We start from the raw sequence: 16,822 nt of genomic DNA on the forward strand, positions 1-16,822 counted from the left end.
TTTCATAAAAATTTAAAGCTTTTTAATCTGCATTTAAGAAACACATAGGAAGCAGTTTTATAGTGCATAAAATGTTAGACACTTCAACCTTGTGTTCTATTATACATACTAAACTTCAATGGACTTTAAAACTGCTTCATATGTGTTTCTTTAATGCAGAATAAAAATCTTAAAATTTTTATAAAAGCTTGTTAATTTTTTTTATATGTACATACATGCATATGTATATTGCGCAATTTTGAATTTTGAACTATATGGTCCTTGTTAAAAAATAAACCCAATTTTTATAAAGATAACTAAAATGAAGTAACAAAAAAATAAATTGTTAAAACTTATCAATATGACAGATAGTATATTTATGCAGACGACCGTGAAACATTTCTTTTATTCCGTTTTGAGATCCTGTCTCCAGCGTAATGCAAATATCTTTTGGTTATTCGCTCTATTATTTCCACAGATTCGTTGAATTTTTGCTGGAACGCTTATGAAATAATATTTAAAGTATATTAATCATTTTTGAGAGCTGGGCATCAACAATTAAAGCGTACTTCTAATTGCCGCTGTTGTGATGAGATGCCGCTAATTTTCTCCATTTTGAGTCCCTTTTGTCACCTGAAAAAGACTTGCGTGCCAAATGAACTTTTCTCTCAAAGTTTACACTGCTGGCAAATGTAAATAAGAATTACAATTTAAACACTAATTAATCCGACTAAAGTAAAATCTGTGGAAAATTAACAATAAAATACTTTTTTCGCAAAATCTATAAAGGACCCTTTTATTTCTCAAGCAAACCTGGGTAACAGTTGTTCGTCGCCACGCTGTAAAGTAAAAGTATAGTTTTCTACCAAATTAAAAAACTTATTCCCACAAATTTTATTTTTTAGTAATAAGGCCAATAGAATGAACTTTACCTTTATAAAAAAACATTTTATATGAAAAATATTATGAATACTGAAAAAAAGATCTGGTCAAGTGTACATTGTGGATTCCATATTCTGTTATGATAAAAAATTTTCATAATAAAAACGGTTTACTATCCAAATGAATGACTTTTATTTATGCTTAGATATATTAAAATTTGGGCGTGCAACTTGTCCAACCTAGACNGTTTACTATCCAAATGAATGACATTTATTTATGCTTAGATATATTAAAATTGGGGCGTGCAACTTGTCCAACCTAGACCTCAAAAACTTTTAGGTTCGAAGAAACGGATTCGTTTCGAGTTCACCAAAACGACTTCACCAGGGCGACGTCGTAACGACGTCGTTTAGAGTTCACCCAAACGACTTCACCAGAGCGACGTCGTAACGACGTCGTTTCGAGTTCACCAAAACGACTTCGCCAGAGCGACGTCGTAACGACGTCGTCTTCGCCCTGTGGCAAATTGGGTATGAATAAACGATCACCAAAATACATACATACATACACATGCATGTATAAACAAACGCAATTTTAACATGCGTTGGTAAAAACAACCACCATCTGCATAGCAATTCCTTAACTAGTTGGCGGAAGCGGCATTTACAAATTTCGGGTTGGGTGGAATGATTCACATGATTCCACTCAAGCAATGAATATTGTGGATCAAACTCCGTTGAGCTGAGGATCAAACTTGTTGGGGATGGTATGAGTATGATGAGGGCATCGTATTCATATGGAGGGCAACTTGTGCACATAAATCAATGTCGTTGTGCATATGCGTACATCAGAGTGGTGGCGTTTCGCTGATTTAGACGTACTTATATGCAAAAAATGCTGAGTAGCGGGGAACCTCAAAATAGGCACTCTTTGCTGATCACTGGTCTGGACATACAACATTCAAAGCGGTCTGGACATACAACATTGCAAGTTGATAAAAGCGTTGTAATAAAATAATATATCTAAATCCCATAGAATTTGTTTTGATAACGACCCACGCTTTTCATTTTCAATCTCATAAATTGTTTATAATGACTTTTGCTAAAATTTCAAAATCAAAAGTTATCAAAACAAGTTCTATGGGACTGAGAAATATTATGTTCTAATTTTAGTCCATTTATAAAAGCGTGGTACATTAAAAAGTTTTTTTAAATTTATTTTATACTTTTTAGTCTTGTCTGTATAAAATTTTGCAAATACCAAAATAATTCAACTTGCAGTGCAAAGAGAACAGAAGACTATGCAAAGCAATACGACCAAAGATATTTGGACTTTTCAGCAAGGAGTCGCTGTTATTCACAAAATGCAAACAACCAATGAGTTATTAAAGAAAGAAATAAACCCCCACTTTTTGTATTTATAGCTTAAAATCAGGCCTTGAATTTCCCTGAGGATTTGTAATATCTACTCTTAACAAGATTTCATGACACGAAAATTCTTTCCCGTTATCTTACCGGGCTCGGGATATTATGGGCCGTGATATAATATGGAAAAATAATAAAAAGGTTTTTAGTATGAAAATAGCTAACTAATATTCAAGTTTTTAACACCCAGTTGTCAGTGTACTTTTTTGTTGAGAATTTATGACACTTCAGCAATCGGGAGCCGAATGTACTACTGATTGCTAACACGGTAGATAAAATTATACACGAATACTAACCTAGTGTATGGAAAATACTTATAAACCAAGGGCTATTCTAACTGCATACCACAAGAAACTTTGCCCTTATTTAATACAAAGAAATTGAGGAAAACCATGATGCACAAATAATTCCTTTACTGAGGTATGTTTGCGTTAATTTGTTTTTCAGAAATACAAAACCAAAAACGGGTTAGCCAAAGTATTAAGTTAAGTTACGGAAATTAAGTCTAGACTAACCGAGCTTTAAGTTGTAATTTAAAAAAATTAATTTAACTTAATACGGAATACACAGTGAGTACCAATACGAGTAGGCATCGATACTTTAGATCCGATATTTTTCAGGCATCGATACTTTTTTTCGATACTACTTCCAAGTAAAAATATCGATACCTGCATGGTATCGTTTCATCCCTACAAGTTTAATTATATGGGCGACTTGCAGAGTCTTCTTCGCTCCATTTCTTTTTCCATTAAGAAAATTCTGTGGCAATCGTTCCCGTGTCAATATTTTTGTAAATATTTAATAAAACACTTATTTGCCGCATCAAAATAGGTGTTGCCCTGTGTTACCCACACTATATATTATATAAAGATAAGCTCCTTTTTTTATAAGAGGCGATCTCGCGTACCGATTTTGTTTTAATTTTGGTCACCTACTGCAGAATTTCGATATATTAAGGCAGCGTGGCATCGCCCATACATATCGAATTGTTCGTACCGTATATCTCTGGAAGTATTTGAAGTAGTGTCCTGGAAATCGGTATAGAGATTTTGGGGCTACTGGAAAAGGACGCGTGGCGCTTTCCAAACATATTAAAACCTTTACCTATCTGTAAATATGTATATACACCCAGAAGTGTTTCTCTTTCATAATTATTTTTTTTGTTAATTTTTTATAGAAATATATTTTGAATCAAATGGCACCTAATTTTGAGTAGGCAGTTTTGTAGTATCATAAAGTACAAGTTTTAAATAGCTATAAGTTACGTTTGATTTTTGAGAACTTTTTCGCTGATGATGTAGCGCACTTTCTCCGTATAAAGAATGCGTGATAGTTTTTTTATGAGAAAAAATGCTGAAGACTGTCAGTATGTAAAAGACTTATTCTGGTGGATTAACTCCTCCTAATTGACCGAAACGATTTTAATGACATTTTTTTATGTGTTTGAGTAGGTTCCTGTACAGTTTAAGTCCAAACGCCAGGTGGCGCTGGAGTCGAGTTATTACTCAAAATCGTATTTGTGATCCGATTTGACTTATATTCGAGATATATATGTATTGGTAACGATAGGGGTAATACTATACAAAAAAGATGCGCAAGGTGGCGCTGGAGCCGAGTTATTTCCAAAGATCGTCAATTCGGAGGCACCAGGGATCAAAGTAAAATTACCCCCGTTAAATCAACCATCAGAACCATTGCGGTGCTTGCTTTACGGTGACTAAACAGAATGTGGACCAATAATACTCACCAGTTTGGAAATTGCCACCACATATAGTATACAGATTCAGGGACGATTCACCATCGAGCCGCAAGGACTTCTTCCCGGTATAACGCTTTCGCCAAGTTATTTAAGACGGCAATAGAGGATATCCCTTCTGTCGACCATAAAACCAAACGTTAACGTGAATTGCTGGTGAAAACCTTGGACCAAATGTTACAATAAAAAATTAATTTTGGGCGGGACGAAGCCGGATCTGCTAGTTTATTAATAAAATATTTTAGCGAAAAAAGTTTTCTTTTGTTGTACTTCAGAAGAATAGAAGTTTTTCCAAATGTTTGCCAGTCAACCGATTTCTTGACGTGGTTATCAGTGTTGCCAGAATTTTTTGGAGCGGCCGGCTAGATTGGACAAAAAATACGGCTAAAATGTTTCAACTACAATTCACATGTTCTATATAAATACAAAAATTACAATTAGAATCCATAAATTTTTTTTTGTTAACAAAGATATACGTAGCTAAGCTGTACACCACCTTATTTTTGTTTAACAAAGGAAACTGTCGTTATACTAACCAGGTGGGAAAATGTAAAGTATAGTAATCGAAAAAATAATCAGTAAAACAACCCTTTTCACATTCGAAAATGCATTTTTTCCCCCAGGGCGATGTCCTAAGTGGGGCATTCAATTTTGCATTACATTAGAATGCTGACTACATATTAAACAGTAATTGGATTGGAATGTATTTCATAAGAAATAACTACATTCGATTATTTATCACGCGTGGAATGCATTACTACTTTTCCCACTGGGTAGCTAAGCTTTACAGCGGAAGTCATGTTTTTATTACTTATATATAAAAAAAGAGATACATAAATTACAAACTTATGGCTTTTTTTCTATTGAACAATTTTGCCTTTTTATAAATATTGTAATATTTGCAGTAGGTTGCTTTTTGTCTTGCAAAATGACACTTTTGCTTGGTCGCCGGGCAACATTTTGAGAAATGAACACGTAAAGCTGTGAAAGGGCTGAGGCAAACAGGGCAACATTATTTCGAGAAAAGAAAACGCCATGATATAAAAACAGAAGGTAGTTTAATTTATTGACACTTGTTGTTTTTGCCGACCACTTCACTTTTAACAAGTTTATGACATTTAACTAAACTCATGCTACCAGATTCACTAGCAGCAAAATTTTTGTTTCTTGTAAAGTAAAAGAAAATTTTGAAGTTAGTGATGTTGAATGAAAATATTAAAAGTCTTGCTCGTTTCCAAACTGCCAGAATTCGTTACACCTGAGCAAAGGTTCGAAAATAATGTTTTTTGCTTTTCCAAGGATAGAGTACATAATACAATCTAATGTAGTTTGATGACAAATTCCTAACGCAAAATATTTTTAAACCTCTAAATAATGTACCGTTATCCGTGGAAGAGGGAGAAGGTCGAGTTAAAATGATGCGCTACAACTTGTAACAGTACCAATTTTAGGATTCTCGGAATTTTCTGATAAAGATGTGGTGCTGCTAAAAATTATATATACATAACTATAAGCGAGAAACTATATACATATTTGTGACAAGAATTATCCACATAAGATGTAAACTACTGCAGTTTCATTTTATAAAATTTTTGTTTCTAGAAAAATGCATAAGTAAGACAGCTTGGGTACGAATCAAAAAAATTTTACATATACGTCTAGCAAAGGGATTAAGCTTTTATATAAATAAAGATTTCTGTTTGAAATATGCACTTTTTTTGTAAATTTGGAGGTGGATTTTGTGCAAAAATACTGTGGATGGAGTAACCGGAGTTGTACTGACGAGATTTTTTCTTCTAGCGCGGCCGAAGGCCACCAACACGGAATTAATAATAATAACAAAAATTAAGTATGTTTGCATCATGATGCAATTATACACAGGTATTGTCTTCCCAGAGAGTTTTTCTCCAAATTGAAATTCGTGTTTTTTTATTTTCTAAGTGCTGCGAATAAAACTTCAAACTTAAATTTAAGACATTCGTAACAAAAATTTTATGAAGAAAATACCCGCAGCATCCTCCCAAATATAAACTTGGACGCGACATTTAAACAATTTTTGTCTATTTTTCTTTAGTGTATTTAATGTTTACTATTTGTTTATGAATATATATGTATGTAGCCGGTTACTTAAAATATACTACATCCAGAATTCAATTTTGTGTAAAAATTATGAAAATTCTGCAAAATTTTTAACTTTTGGGTCACTCGCTTAAAACAAAAAAACATTGAAATCGGCTCACTATCTGAATACCATTCGTGTTATTTTTAATTTTATAATTGTCCTTCAATTTTATATAACAAAGTCCGACATGAAAATCTTCTCCGAGATAAGGCTAGCCATTTCTAATAGATTTTGGATCACTAAATTTGTAAAAGTAGAAATGTATATATTTGAATTTTAATAAAAGAAGGCGAATAGCAAATACCAAAATCGGCAAATTTTTTTTTTGCAAAACGGCTAGCAAATTGGCTTCTGGCTAAAACGAATTTTCTCCGGCTGCTTGCTATCGCAACCGGCTAAATCTAGCCGGGAAACGGCTAAAATAGCAACACTGGTGGTTATTGTTGCTCCTGCTTTCGACAACAATCGTTCGCGATGAACAGATGTTGCAACTATATGTAAATATGATCGTGCTTGTTTATACAACAAAGGAAACGAAGTTTTCAGCTCCTCCCATTCTTCTAATGGGTTCGACTTCAGTTAGGATACTGGGCTGGATAAATATAAGGACACTTCGTCACCCTTCGTAGGCCTTTTTTTCTTTAACCGGTGGCGAGCTGTTTGTGGTGTTGCCAGAAGTCGAAGTCATCCTTAGTTATCGTACGTTAAAGGACGTGCATTTTTTTCTTTTTTGATAAGTTCACAAATTAGAATAGGTTTATATGATCCAACTGTTTAGCCAATATGATAATATTGGACGCCAAGCAAGCATTTTTTTGAAATTTCAGAAATGGCAGCCAGAAGACAATAAAGAAAATAGTAAACAAAATGCTGAGAGGGAATATAAAAAATATGAGAGAAACGTAGTACGGCACATTTTTTGCATCGGATTTCATAGAAATTATAATGATAAAAACATTACGAGGTAAAAACCATGATACAAAAAACAAGGTAGTTCCATTGTCACTTTTTCGTCGCCATATTAACAACCTGACAATTAAGCAGATTGTGACATTTCGTGCTACCATACCCAATATCTAAAATCCTTCAAATTTTCTTATTAATGTTTTGTCGATTTAAAAATATTTTGTTCTTAAGCATAGCATAATAAGAAATAAACAAGAAATAAGTGTGAAATTCCACAACATTGCATTGAAACATTTTGCAACATGAAGCTAGCAACACAATTTTCATGACATTTTTAAATACACATGTATATTTTAAATTGTGTGAAAGCTGACAGTTTATAGAATTCAGTAGCGACGAAAACAAAGGGGGGTTAAGTGGTTAAACCTTACCCAAGCCGATCATAAAACTTGCGACGCAATTTCGGCTTATGCCTGTGGGTCTTGGCAAGAATATAATCCCTGAAGGTTTAGCTTAAAATGGTTTTCGGGATACACCCTGTGATCATGTTACTTTCCAGAAGGTGTGGCGCCCGTTTTTCTGTACATATTTTCGTTGGAAAAATACCTTATCTCTGTATTCTAGGTAAATGCTTCCAGAGGTTTTTATGCGTCACCAGAATTTAAGTTTATTTGGCTTATACCGCTAGCTCTTTTGAACGGCTACGAGATTGTTTTCATATACCCCCATTTTTCATAGGTTTGGGATTGATTTCATTTACCTCTATTCCTAGTTCTACGGTGGCACGCCGCATTTTCCAATAAACTCTTATTTTTCCATGAGCTTAAGATTGACTTCATATACATATATCCATACAAAGTTCCAGGACTCTACCACAAATACTTCCAGAGATATGCACTATGAAAAATTCGATTTCTATGGGAGGTTCTACACGCACTTTAGATATCGGTTTTGTTTTAGCCTATAACCATTATTGGAAAACTTGTGTCCGAAATTTCAAAAAAAGCCGGTATGGGCATTGTGACTCCTCAAGCGAAATGAACTAATGATTGCAAAAAATGAAATCAAACATCGTAGTTGACCAAAAAAGAATATTAGACTTCATTTACTCAACTTCTCAGAATGTAGAAAAGCTAAGAAATATATAATAAGATAGGATATGTTAAAACAGCCTCCAAAAAATTTACTAAAGACGACCCTGGACTACACAAATCAGTTTTATTGAAAATTTGGTTTTATCTATTTATTTTATCCTTCAATTTTGGGTGTGTCAAAATTGTATGTGAAAACAATATGTGTTGCTAGAAAAATTTTACGGCCCATGAGTTCCAAAGTAAATTCCATTGCTGTTAAATGGACAAAGACAATATGTATTAAATAACACATCGAAATGTGTAATTTCAGTAATTTGTGTAAATGTGTAATTTCAGAATTACATCAGAATCACGTATCCGATATAGAAAACTACATTGTGAATTAATGAGATGACATGAGGACACTAACATAATTTTAAAATATGTTCACTAAAATTGTATTAATATTAAAATAATGATTTGGCAAGTTGTTATAGAATTTAATGTAAAATTTAAACGTTTTCAAAATAAGATATTGATTAGTTTTAAAAGGTATATATTAATACAACTATTTACTTTATAATCCCAAATTTAGGATATAAAATGTCCCACACCAAAAAACTTACAATTGGGTAATGTCGCTTCGAATTTTTCACAATTGAGCAATTGTCAAAAATCTGCTTTTTAATCAAAAAGTTGTTTATTGAAACTACCTTCTTTTTTGTATCATGGTAAAAACCTTCTCTAAATTCGTCGGCCATGATTTTATTTCTGACATTTGCACGCATTTTAAAATCACATAAAAATATGAAAAAATCAAATTGTTCAGATTTTTTGTTGCTTGATATTAAAAATAAGAATGTGTGTGCGAGTTTGAGTTTTGAATTTTAAAAGTATATTATTGGGATTCATGAAAGATGTAAAGTTGTTGCAAATGTCGCATTCGTTGCGAAATTTGCCACCTTGCGACACAGCCATAATATTTGAGCTGGAAATCATTGCAAACTCAAAGTCGCGAAACACATGATAGTATTACATGTGAAACAACATTTTTAGCTGAACTTTAACATGTCACGAAAATTAAAAAATTGAACACATCAGAACACCTACAACCCCCTCTCCCTCCTCAACCTACATGTACATAGCGTACGTAAGTACATACGTATGTATGTAAGGTAACCCATAAATTTTATAAAATTTTGAGTTATGAATCTTTTGTATATAGAGAGTCATATACCTGCCAGCATTTTCTATTGCGGAAGTTACTAATTCGACACGACATTTCTGTGAAAATCATCGCCGATGATATCGCTATTTTTTTCGAATTCTTATGGTCTGATTATGCATACTTCGCATAACTTCGCACAACTTCGCATAAACTTCAAACTGTACTTTCGTATGTATTTTGTATGTATTCCATTACCCAGAAATTAGCAGAACTTTTAAAAACTTAGCGATCTGTTGAGTTTAGATTTTGCTTCACATTTTTTTAAGTTACACTTTTAGTGCACTGGTACAAATGGTTGTGCGAAGTTATGCGAAGTATGCATAATCAGACCCTTATCCGCTCTCGGTAAGAACTGTTCCACCGAAACGTTACGTCTTTATGATACGAAAGCGATACAGCAATTAGGAACTATTTCAATAGGAATGGCAGTAACTAAAGGCTGAAGTGTTAAAGAAGACTCTTCTGTTCGTTAAATTTTTGATAAAATTTAATAGGAAATTTGGGGTACCTCTGAGCTTGCAACCACATTTGCAGAGTTAATTACGCCATTTTCATCTTTGCTAGCTCAAACGCACTTATATTTTATGAAATTCCAACTAAATATTTTAAAAAGCAGTTCCAAAAATGTACGGTAAAAAGCCATTAACATAATAAATCGAATAACGCATCTGTTTAAAATCTAAACGTAATTTTATTATTTGTTATTCGAAATTTGGGGTACGTCTGAGCTTGCAACCACATTTGCAGAGTTAATTACGCCATTTTCATCTTTGCTAGCTCAAACGCACTTATATTTTATGAAATTCCAACTAAATATTTTAAAAAGCAGTTCCAAAAATGTACGGTAAAAAGCCATTAACATAATAAATCGAATAACGCATCTGTTTAAAATCTAAACGTAATTTTATTATTTGTTATTCGAATATGATTGCTTGCACGTTAACTGACAAATAAAAAACTTTTGAAAACAAAAATATAATTTTACTTGATTGAACTTTCAAGATTTGCCTTGTTAATTTTAAAACTTCAAAGACTAAAAATCGTCCGAACGCCTCTTAAGAAGATAGATAAGCGACAGAAATGTTTTTTGTTTTTATGAAATGAGGTACTATCGCTTTGATAACTTCCAATAGTGACGAAGAAGTGACATCCGAGCGATAGGCGATAAAATTCTCTTCCAATTGCTGGCAGGGTATGTACATGCACACATACCTACTCGTACATATTCACATTTTTATATCAGATATGTACTTTCTTTCAATTCTGATAACCTTCTTGAGCACTCATTGAGAACATCTTTTCAAACTACATAAGTTGCTGCGGACCAACTGCGTGTTTTTTGTATATCCACTTTAGCAATTTATACTTTTGTAATTTATGGGTTCTTTTTTGAGCAAACTTCACTTACCTGCTGCTACTCACGTTCCCAAAGTTTTTGCTGTCCAGCTAGAGGTTAAAATTTTCACAAATTTTACTTCAGATTGTCAGTTTGCAAAAATGCAATTTTACTAGATTTTGGAGGGAGCGAGGAGGAAATATTAAAAGTTTTTACTATGACCACGTCATTGGCTACCCCGAATGCGCCAAAGTCAAATAATAACAGAGATAAGAAAATGCTGCACCGAAGGAAAGCGAATGAATAACAAGTATATACGTATATTATACGTAAGTCCATATGTATGAATCTATTTATATTAAGTATACACACGAAAAGCAGGAAATATTTGGGACCGTGGAAAAGATTGTACCAAACATCAAACTACTACTACTAGCCGCGTGATAAGTACAGGTACGCGGACGTGATGGATGTAGGCGATATTAGCGGTATCTATGCCAATACCGACGACTGCAACGATGATGACAGTTAGCGAAGTACTAACTGCTAGCGCTGGTGTAACCAACAGTGGAGGTATGGTGTTAAGGCGGGATTTGCCACCAGCTCAGTGTTGCCACACATGACTTTTCGTACCAAAACTGGTAGCTTTTTCCATTTGGTAGGTTGGTAGGCTAGATTGGATATTGGTAGGTTCCGTGACAAAGAGTAATAGTTATTTGCGAAAAATATAAAATAGTATGTATGTCCAAACATATTAACAACCTTGTTTATACATAAATTTCACCAATGCGTTCGTATAACGCCGACCACAGACATGTAAATATAACTGATTCGTAAGTACAAACGTATACCCTCATTATTGCCAATATACAACATGAACATCCATATATCGTCACCTGAAATGCAAACAGATGTAACAAACATCATTGCTGAAATGCAAAAAGTCGGAGCTGATAAAAAATTCGAAATTCACTTTTTGATTTATATGATGGATTTCATCGAATTACAACTCCCCACATCAATTTATGCAAATAAATTAAAATATTAGTCACGACTTTTTCCATTCAATTTACGATGCAACGTCGTTTTGCGTTTCAGGTGACGATATACTCTATGGCGTACTTGTACCAAGATTCCAAAAAAGTCAGCCAATGGGCTCGTACCCAGCCATATTCCAGGTGGAGGTTTTTGTAGTCGAAGGCTGTGTTCGCGAATGTCTTTGTAGAAGGACAAACGCGGCCAGAATAAATATTGTGTCGGATAGTCAGGCAGTGTTAAGGTCCTTAGACTCTTTTAGGACGGCATCAAGGCTTTTGGACTCTTGAACAACCTGGGAGCCCACAATAGCGTAACGCTGGAGTGGGTTCCGGGACTTGAAGGCAACGAAAGGGCTGACTGTCTCGCAAAGCGTGCGCCAAAATGCGCTTGCATGGTCCCGAGCCATTCTGTGGTACATCTAAAGGATACACGCCAGAACTACTTAGGAGCTGGGAAGAATCTCAGATTGCTGCCCACTGGCGGAAGGCAAAGTCAAGTCAAGTCTAAGTTTTGCATAACCGAGCTTTTATATAAATTTTTAATATGACATTGAAAAAAATATTAAAAAGGCCAAACAAAATTTGGTAGGTTTTGGTTGATTTTGGTAGGAAGTTTTGTTAGGAAAAAAATTTGGCTGTGGCAACACTGTACCAGTTATCATTGTCAGTGTTGCCAGTTCGGAGCTCGAACTAATTTCGAGTATTATTTGTGTGCTCCCGCGCGCAATAGAATAGCGTGAAGGTTTCGAAAGTAGGCTGAGATCACCAAAGACAAATAAATTTTAGTCAACACTTGTGCAATGAAATTACAGATATGTAATTTTAATATATTAACGAATACAACTAAAACTTTCTGGAGCTAAAAAGTGCTAGATAATTTGGCAAAAAAAAAGAGGTAAGAGCTAAAGCCCAATTTTTTAGATTCAAAAGAACCTAAATGGCAACTCTGGTTATTGTCGCTGCTTCGAGAGCATACGAGAACTATCTTTGCGCACAAGAGAGCTGTAAAGCAAACCAAAAGTTGTTTTCAAGACACATTAGGCGTGTTCATTATAATATAACTATAAAAACTATTAATTGTTATGGGTTTTAACCATAGGCCGAAAGTAAGAGTTTTGCTTTTATTTCCAAAAAAAGATCGCGAATAAGTGATTTTCTCTTTTACGTGTAATGTATAAAAAAAAATCAGGGAGTGCGCAAGGTGTCGTATACTGTGGTATTGTTGTAGGTCGTATTTTCATACCATTACTAACATAGTGGTGAGACTTTACCATATTCCGCTATACCACAGTATACAATAGGCCGTATGAATAAAAACTAACCAATTGCTTTTTTTATTTTCCGACCTTTTTCTGAACTTATTTAAATAAAGCTAAGTTAAAGGTCTGAAGTTTTAAGAAACAGCAATCGCTTGGTTTTTATCAATACGGCCCAATATATACTTATAAAAATAAGTAGTTTTTAATCAAAAAATAAAACCGAATTCAATGCTCATATGAAATTGTATGAGGACCGCTAATTTTTTCATGACACAATGATCGGAACTAAACCAAATTAGTATGGAACCACTCTTGAGAAACCACCTTTCCGATCAAAAAGAATAATCGAAAACTGTTCACGTGGTCCAAGTTATAAGGTAACATACATAAAAAAATTCCCATGATTTAAACTCCTCCCTTATTTGAAGTCGGATAATAATAATATCTAATCATATTGTAGCTCTACACCTTTTCATGGCAGAAATACACTCGGAGGTTTGCCATTGCCTGCCGAGATAGATACAACGTTTTCTAATTTACATGTTTCCCGGACCAGGGATCGAACCTACGGAGAGGTAGTATGTACCCCTAACCACTATAATTAAGTTTTGTTATGATCAATATAAACAAAAATTGCTTTCTTAACATAAAACAAAAGAACTGTTATTATTTTCAAACAAAATTCATGCATTTCAAGTAACGTATTTAAGAACGCCTGTATAAACTCCATTGATATGACAAAAGCATAAGCGTAGTACATGTACATATGATACATTTTTATGATAAATATCGAAAAGTTAATTACGGACTCCCCTTTTAACCGATAAGGTACTCCCATATGTAATTAAAAAAAATTCAAGGGAAATAAAAATTGAGAGTGTAACATTTATCAAACACAAGGGTAAACAAAATATTTCGATGAATTGATGCATACATACATATAAGAATTTTGTTAGTATGACGTTTGTGTTACAAAATATAAATACTCATGACGATGTAAAAAAATACATATATGTGTGCATATAGTAATTTATTTCTAGTCTTCCAATCCGTACTCATTTTTATATCTCCTCTCACTTCAATGCACAAAAATTTGTCACTGATACAGAATAGAGCCGTAAATGTTCCGAATGCAAAACATTTACATACATTTATATATGCAATTTGTACATTTTATAACAAACAAGAAATAAATAAATGCAGATACAGTCTTAGGCACAGAGATGAGATCATTTAACATTTCTTGGTTGTATGAATTATATACGTATGTACATGTTATGTACCAATAAGATAAATTTCTTAAAAGTAAATTTAAATCCATTAATTACACATGCAAATCTTTAGCAGCTGACCACACATAGTGTGGGTAATTTTTGAAGTTCCTTGCATAACGTTATGCTATTGATACTGTCAATCTCAAGTTTATTTCTTAGTTATTTATCAAAGTTAGTTAGTTATTTAGTTTTTATCAAAGAAAGCTTTGAAAATTTGCGTTCTGCAGCCGCAGAGCTATGTGGTAATGAAATTATATTAGAAATTAAATTGACGAGAAGCATAAATATTCCATTTTTAATAAACTTTTTTCCAAAATATATCAATAGCCAGATCGCTGGAAATATCAAGCTCACTTAGCTTCAGTAAATTCCACTGCGTGGATATTATATCAGGATCCCAATCTATGAGATGGGGAAACTTTAACAAAGGAGGTAAAATTGGTAAATCTGCTGGTGCCACTATTTGTACAAGTTTTATATCTTCACGCTTAAAATCAAATCTTAAATTTATTTTGTCAAAAACTCTATGTAAAACTTTAATATATTGGTTTTAACTTCAAGGATTCCAGAACAATTGACATGACTTTTCACAAACATCTCAGCTTTCGTTCCAACAAAAATTACAGATATTTTAACATGATTATTTTCATTTTTAAAATCAACATTAATATGTTACTGATCGCATCTTTTTTAATAATTACTCAAAATTAAAAGATAATGTGCTTTGATAGTTGCATACATATAAGTATAGCAAACGAGAGCTTTCAGCTTTTTGTTAAGATTGTGAATTATAGGGAAAATATACGATAGAAATAAAAAAAGCATTTGGATTTGCAGCACATTCCTTCTGCCGGGTCTGCAGATCACAGACCGTTTACTTCGTAAAAGCAGGAAATAAAATAAAGTTTCAAACTATCCCATTGCTCAACTATTCTTAACACAAAGATTCCTTGTGATAGCCATCGTGTTTGAGATATGCTCAAGATTTTGTTGAGTTTTACCGAACAGTAGTCCTGAAATTCCTTCAGTTCATGTATCCTCTTTGTGGGAACAGAAACTATATATGTTGCGGCACAGTGTCAGTGTAATGCAGGATTGGCAAATGTTTGTAAGGTACAATTGAAAAATATTTATATGCAAAATGTATATTTTTACTAGCGGACCCGGCGATCTTCGTCCCGCTCAAAGTTTTTATATATTTTATGGAAACTTTTTGGTCCAACATTTTCACCAACAATTCACGTTTACGATTTTCATTGGCACATTTGTCTGCTAAGATTAAGGTTTGGTGGTCATTTGCCGCTTTAAATAACCTAAGGAAAGTGTTATATCCGTTCTTGAAATTCTCCAGTTGTGCGGCATTTCATAGCACGGTTATTCGCAAAGCGAAATAAATTTTTTCCTCTTCACTCCCTGGCGGCAACAATGACCCGGTTCTATAGTGAATGTCCTAGAAGCTTTACAGTATAGTAGGTGGCAATTTCAAAATGGGTGCGAATCATTGTTCTACAGAAATGCAATATACATATACTTATTTCAGACGAAATACCTTAAAAGTTTGAACGCATAATAATATTGGAAAATCACATCCATTGGGCCAATTGCAACGCAGGAGCGTTCGATATACTCAATGGTGCAACAGGTCGATTTAATCTGACCTTCACGGCCCCTTTTCTCACTTCTCGACTTCAGCACCACTTGGCACGTTTTTGCAATAGTATTGCATACATATTTAAAACATTAGCCAAATCGGATCATAAATAAGATTTTTAGTAATAACTCAACTACAGCGCCAACTGTCGGATTAAATTGTGAAACTAAACCATCCAGAGACCCACTCAAATACACAAAAAGTTTCGTTAAAATCCGTGCAACCATTTAGAAGGATTTCACTCACAAACACACCTACAGAAGAATAAAAAAATGCATTCAAAGATAGCTAAAGGTCGGTACCTTTGTAGGCCTCACACCCCTTTTCAAATAGCCCAAATTTTCTCCATGAGTATGGGCTTGATTTCAACTATATACATATCTCCATACGAAGTTCCGGTACTGTACCATGAATACTTTCAGAGATATGCAGTATAAAAATTCGATTTATATGGGAGGTTCCACGCCCCCCTTTCCAACAGCTGCCCTCTTTCTTCATGAGTATGCGATTGATTTCGTATATCTCAATACCAAGTTTCAGAACTCTACCATGAACATGAGATTCCACGCCCTTTTTCCAATAGTTCCAATTATTCTCCAAAGGTATGCGATTTATTTGGTACATCTCCACACAAAACTCTAGAACTCTACCAAAAAATTTCCAGAGATAAGCAGAATGAAAAAATCGGTTTGTATGAGATAGCTAAAATTTTTCTCCAAGGGTATGCGATTGATTTCGTATATCTCCATACCAATTTCCAAAACTCTACCATGCACACTTTCAGAGATATGTAGCATGAGAAATTCGGTTTGTATGGGAAGTGCCACGCCCCCTTTACATATAGATTTTTTTCAGCCTAAAACCATCCTTGGGACACGTGCGGCAGGTGGCAGTT

The 16,822-nt window shown here is 33.9% G+C and overlaps 1 long non-coding RNA gene across 2 annotated transcripts; it reads right to left on the reverse strand.

Moving 5' to 3' along the window:
* Positions 1 to 354: 354 nt before the first annotated feature.
* LOC108364162 (uncharacterized) lies at positions 355 to 11,243 on the reverse strand. 2 transcript variants are annotated; one of them, XR_001847709.1, is made up of 4 exons: positions 10,779 to 11,243; positions 4,033 to 4,403; positions 549 to 612; positions 380 to 481 (listed from the first exon to the last, which is right to left on the reverse strand). It is a non-coding gene; the product is annotated as an uncharacterized LOC108364162 (long non-coding RNA). The 2 variants fall into 2 exon arrangements; XR_001847708.1 differs by having other exon boundaries at positions 355 to 612.
* Between the last annotated feature and the right edge of the window lie 5,579 nt (positions 11,244 to 16,822).

The sequence above is a fragment of the Rhagoletis zephyria genome, unplaced genomic scaffold (assembly GCF_001687245.7).
Source record: "Rhagoletis zephyria isolate East Lansing unplaced genomic scaffold, Rhagoletis_zephyria_1.1 Rzeph_scaffold_01481, whole genome shotgun sequence".
Classification (NCBI taxonomy): Eukaryota; Metazoa; Arthropoda; class Insecta; order Diptera; family Tephritidae; genus Rhagoletis; species Rhagoletis zephyria.